Raw genomic sequence first — 6,097 nt, forward strand, 5'->3', positions numbered from 1 at the left:
CTGAGCTGAAGAGCCCTCAATGCTGCGATCAATGGGGCTGTGTAGGATCCTGTATAGGATCAAACACAGTGCCTCTGGCCCAAAGATATTTAGTCTCCTAACTTCTACTGAAGTCAGTGGAAGTCAGGAGTCACCTTTGAGGATCTGGGCCTCTGTCACTAAAGCAGTTCTGGTCAGACCTGAAACCGCTGGGGTGTGCTGCCAAGGAGGCATAATCCCATCACTGAGCTTTCTTGAGTTTTGCTTTATCCTATAGAACCCAGCAGTTTACTTCAACCCAACAGTACATAGCTAGCACAGCATTGCTATCATAGGTCACTGTAATTCAGGTCAAATGCTTTCTGCATTTAGCAGTGTGTGGTAACAACCGTGCAATGGCTTTACCCTTCTGCTATTTAAGCAGCCAGGGAGGCTGCAACATGCCATTTGTTTAAATAATTGAGACGACTGTTTTTGATTGTGGGGTTTTTTTTCCTTTAAGCATGACAAAGGGAGAAGGCGGCATGATCGTAAGAACGATAATAACCACAACCCATTATTAATCCAAGATGCAGGGAAGCTGGGACAGCATTTGGCCTACGGGATGCAGTGCTGCATAAGCAGGTATTGCAGAAAAGTCTTTGACAAGGACAAGCATCCCCAGGAGAGCTGCAGTTTGAGCAGAGGGAAGCAATGTGTGTCATTTAGCCATGAGTTTTCCTGCCTTTAAGCTTCTGCATGATCATCATGAGTAGCAGTACTAGTATTTAAACTTTGCTTTCAATCAACCCTAGACTTTCTATTCAAGCTGCACGCAGTAATTCCTCTGGAGTTAAAAGGTCTGTGGGTGTTTTTCACTGCAGAGTGGATGGGAAGGTGTATGAGGGACACTGTAATTCAGTCACTTTAAATCACTTTAAATTGAAACTTCATAATACAAAAAAAAAACCCTCCACAAAAAAGTCAGCCTGAGAGCAGTTTCCAATCAATTAAGCCTTATTTTAGCAACAGGGAAGCAAGTTAAAAAAAAAAGAATACGTTCTTTTGGCACTTTCTGATGCTTTGTCGAGCTGTTGCTAGAAAGGGCTTGCTGGTAACAAATGAAACTTCCCAGGACATTTTGTGGGCTTTGCAATTTTTTATTATTTTTTTTTGCTGTCAAATGACAAACACACACAGATAACCTGCAGGAAATCGAAGCTTGAAAGGCGGTAACAGGAGCTGCACAATGCAAAGGGCGGCAGGGGAATGGAATCCTTCATCACCTCACCCCAGGTTACAGAACACTAGCAGAACCCCCCTGGGTTTGCTACCCTCCCTCTCACAAAAAGAGTGGTTGAGGGTGGATTGTCTGACCACACTTTCACCCAACCCTAAATCCCAAACCACCCTTTGTGTTTCTGCAGATTGATCCCCTGCACCAGGGTAATACAGATCCCACCTGCAACATCTATTGCTATTTTGGCCCTAAGTGTTATGAAATGATGTGTTGAATTGCTCTATATTATTCAGATACTAGATGTCTCTGTATGCGGTATAGAGCAGCAGTTCTCAATCAGGGGCTGCGGATCCCTGCAACTGAAGCACGTGGCCCTGAGTTCCAGTGCTGGGGTGAAACCGGGAACAGAGCTGCGGGTCTGAAGCCCCAAACCCGCCCACAGCTGAAGCTCCAGCACCCTCCCCCCCACGCCTGGTGGCTGAAGTCCGGAGCCCTTAATGCCTCCTCAAGACCCACAGGGCTAAAGCCCTGAAGGCCCCCCACACGCACCCCGTGGCTGAAGCAAGGAGCCTTGAGGCCCCCCTGCTGGGTCCTGAAGTTTTTATATTATGTTCCGGGGTGCCTCAGAAAGAAAAAGGTTGAGACCCTCTGGCATAGAATTCAGGACAGGTCATGGTAAACAAGGAAGACAAAGCAGGGGCTGAAGCAGCGCGGAAGTCTGGTTGTTTGGATCTATGCGTTTAGTTCTTTTCTTTAATAAAATGTCTCCAGTTTAAAAATCATGATACTAAGCAAGGGAGGGCAGGATCTGGGTCCCAGCCAACACAGGTAGATATTTCCCTGTAGTTTAATAACAAATGTCAGAGTTCCGTTACTACAGTTTATAGCACCTAATTATTTTCAGAATGATGCATGGGGGTTTCAGTTCTATTACTCTCTGTGAAGGGGCACCTGGAGGGCAGAACAAAGAGATTATTTGCAGGGATATTTGGGATAGGAATATTAGTTTGCTAAGGCCTGGTGTATTTGTTATTATTGGGGCAGTCATGTTTGTGTAGGCTGGTCACTGTGCCAGATTTACAAAGGTATATAGGTGCCTAAAGGTGCAGATAGGCACCTAGTGGGGTTTTCAAAAGTGCCTAACTCCCTTTTTTCCAATGGGAGTTAGGCACTTAACCAGGTTAGGTATTTTTGAAAATCCCACTAGGCACCTTTCTTCCTCTACCTTTGGCAATCTGGCCCTGAAGTCCTAGGCACATGGCCTCTCCAAGTTAAACCACAGGACCCACATAGCTAAAGCCGTATGTGTTACACCTGTGCACTGTTTGATGAAGATACACCTTTAGTTACTATAAAGGATTTTACCATAGTTCAGAGGAAGTGCCTAACACAGCTAAAGATTCTGCCTAGAATTTAGGGCCACATTCTACTCTCCAATTCACACTTGCAATCCTGATTGAAGTCAATGAGAGTTGTCTGGGCACAGCCGAAGACAGTATTTACAGTATTGCATGAGCAAAGTATGAGCAAAGGTTCCCCCCCTCCCCGCCCTCCTGCTGGTAATAGCTCACCTTAAGTGATCACTCTTGTTACAGTGTGTATGGTAACACCCATTGTTTCATGTTCTCCGTGTATATAAATCTCCCCACTGTATTTTCCACTGAATGCATCCGATGAAGTGAGCTGTAGCTCACGAAAGCTTCTGCTCAGATAAATTTGTTAGTCTCTAAGGTGCCACAAGTCCTCCTTTTCTTTTTAGTTGTGATGGCAGCCTGCCTCATCCCTGGGCAAAGGAGGAGCAGATCTCTTCTCTCATTAGCATCCCTTCCAGCTGACGAAGCACTGAAACAATCACTGTCCGGCCTGCCTCACCATAGTTTCCTTATAACCATACTTCTGTCACCCATGAACAGGCAGTGAATTTGTTTCAACGGCCACTGACTTTATAAGAACAAACACACGGAGGGTCAAATTCTGCTGCGAGTGACACACAGGCAACCCTCCTGACTCCAAAAAACACTTGTATTCACTGGAGCTGCAGCCTAGAATCTGCCCTTCATCATTCCCTAATTATTACGGACGGCTTGCCTTTAGCCATGGCCTTTGCATTTCACATTTCTACAGCCATGGAAATCCCCCCCCCAACCCCGCTGCCGCAGAATTGAGCCACAGAATCCAAGCTTTCATTTTTTAAAAAAAATCAATCCTACGTTTCTAGCCCTCACGGTGAAGACCAACTTGAAAACGTGCAGCGAGTATGAAGCGATTCAGTGATATCTGCCTCAGGCCACGCCTACACTGTGGGTGCTACCGAGGCACAACTATGGCGCCGCTGCTATAGTGCAGACACTTCCTACGCTGACCAAAGGGGTTTTCTTCCATCTAGGTCAGGGGTTAGGTCGGCGTAGCTATGGTGCTCCGGGGTTTGGAGTTTTCACACCTATGAGTGCCGTAGCTATGTCAACCTAACTTTTAAGTGTAGGCCAGGCCTGAGGCTGCGGCAAACGTCAGCCATAGGAAGTGTGGACTGGGTTGTTAACACTAAAATCAAAAGATGGCAATTCAAATGTCAACACTGACTATTTCAGAGCTGATTGTTTTAGCAGAAATGTCCAACACACGTGCTTATTCCAACCCCCCAAATTGTCTCCCACATCACCCTTACCCTACATTCAGCACCACCCTGAGGGGACAAAAGCCCTAACTATCAACAACCAACCGCTAACAGAATGGATGGTCCAGTGCTTCGGGTGCTAGCTGGAGGCCTGGGCTCACTTCCCTGCTTGCCAGACTTCCTACATGACCTTGGGCCACTCATTTAGTTTCTCTCTCTGTGCCTCAGTTTCCCATCTGTAAAATGGGGATAATTGTACTGCCCTACCTCACAAGTGTGCTGTGAAAATAACTACATTAAAGATTGTGAAGTGCTCAGATTTTAAAAAATTATTAAAGCTAATGTTCAATATATATATAGTACATAGGTTGGGAAAAGAGTGTCTGTACATCTGGGTATAGTGCTCCAGATAAAACCTTCAACTTTGGCATATTAAAAACTGAAAATTGGGGGATAGCATAAAATGAATTTAATATCCAAACAAATAGCACTGGGGCTGACTGTGTTTTTCAGTTTCATATTTAATTCACTGAAAGCATCTATATTTTAATTTCAGTGAAACTGCCACAAAAATTCCAGGCTGTTGTACCAAAGGGCCATAGAAGCCTGGGACATTGGCACAGAATGTGGGTTAAGCTTTCCTCAAAGTACTTGGGTCTTTCTTTCAGGCTCCATCATGGACAGCGGTCACTGGTGGATTAAAGAATTGTCATACGGATCGACTGATCCTGGCCCTCGACGGTTAATGCTCCCTCATTCCTGGTAAATCCTCTCCATTACCAGTCCTCCTGCTCTTACGATTTAAACAACAAACAAAACTAGGGATCCCATATTCATCAATATTTTTACTCAGCAGCAGATGCAAGAGTGGATTTGGCTTTGGGACCTTGCATTTTTTACTTATTTGAGAGACGTGAAGCGATAGAGGTATAGACAATAATGAAAGGTCAATCAGGTGCTTTCACTTATCCTAAATTCTAGTACTGTGAGAAAGGGTTTAATTGAACTTAAAAGGTAATACAATTAAAACTGGTAAAAGGAAATGCCTGTTTATACAAAGCAGAGCCTTGGGAACTCGCCGCAACAGTGTCAAGACTTCGCCAAACTGATCTGACTGTGTCTTTGAATGGAGAATAAAAACTTTTACAATTACATATAAACCTTCAGGACTCAGGGCATAAATCAACCACAGCCTGCTTTGAGGCAGATTATTCAGTAACTATTCATTACAGAGTTTTCTTGCACCTTTCTCTGAAGCATCTAATACTAGCCAATGTCAGAGACAGGATATGGGAAAAAACGAAGCACTGGTTTGATCTTTCATGGCACTGTCTAGGATTACTCTTTATAAAACTTAATCCTAATTCTATCTAATCTAGGCTTTACACCATGTCCATCACTGTGATATCTGAGCACCTAATTCACCCTTGAGGATAGTCATCATATGGACAAGGGGGATAGGGCGAGGAATATGAAAAGGGAGGGAATTAGAACAATGTCAGGGCTCCGAAGGGGGGATGGGGAGATTCACAAACTCACTCTGAAAGAGCCCCTCTTTTTAAAGTCATACCTAAGCCACATTGGTTGTGTCATGCTCCCGGAGTTTAAAATTTAAACACCATTTTTGCTATGTGGGTTGCTAACACCTGCTCACCAAGGCTACGCTTCCTAGTACTCAGCTCTGCTTGTTGTGAATACTTCAGGAAGAGACATTAAAATGCCAGCTGCTAACAAATGGAAACTTCACTCTCTGTACAGTTTGGAGGTTTTAACAGAAACCGATGCTTTAATAATAAACACTTAATGAGTGAGCAGATGCCAAATTTCAGTGGCGTTATGCCAGGGACGAATCTGGCCCAAAGTGTTTAATGCACACATGTCATATAAAATTGAATAATTGGGCCAGATTCAGTGCCGCCACTGGCATAGAGCCCAAATCAATTCCAATTTAAATCAATGGGAGCCTGTCTATTGATTTTCACGGGGGATAGATAGAGGTAGCACAATCTGGATCATTACGTTATGTCAATTCAGGAATCTAATTGGGTTTCTGCATCCCGACCAGCACGTGTAAGCTTAACACAAAAAATGGCCACGAAGGCCTTACCCTGCTTCCAGTGAAGTCAATGGTGAAACTCCCATTGACATCAGTGGCGTAGAAGCAGGCACATACAACCTCAGTCCAACAAAGTAATGAGCACCTTTATCCTCCAGTGAAGTCTACAAGAATTGAAGGCTCCTAGCAGTGTCCAGAATGCACTCAGCATCTTCCAGGATCTATATCC

Source organism: Caretta caretta, chromosome 5 (genome assembly GCF_965140235.1).
Source record: "Caretta caretta isolate rCarCar2 chromosome 5, rCarCar1.hap1, whole genome shotgun sequence".
NCBI classification, from domain to species: domain Eukaryota; kingdom Metazoa; phylum Chordata; order Testudines; family Cheloniidae; genus Caretta; species Caretta caretta.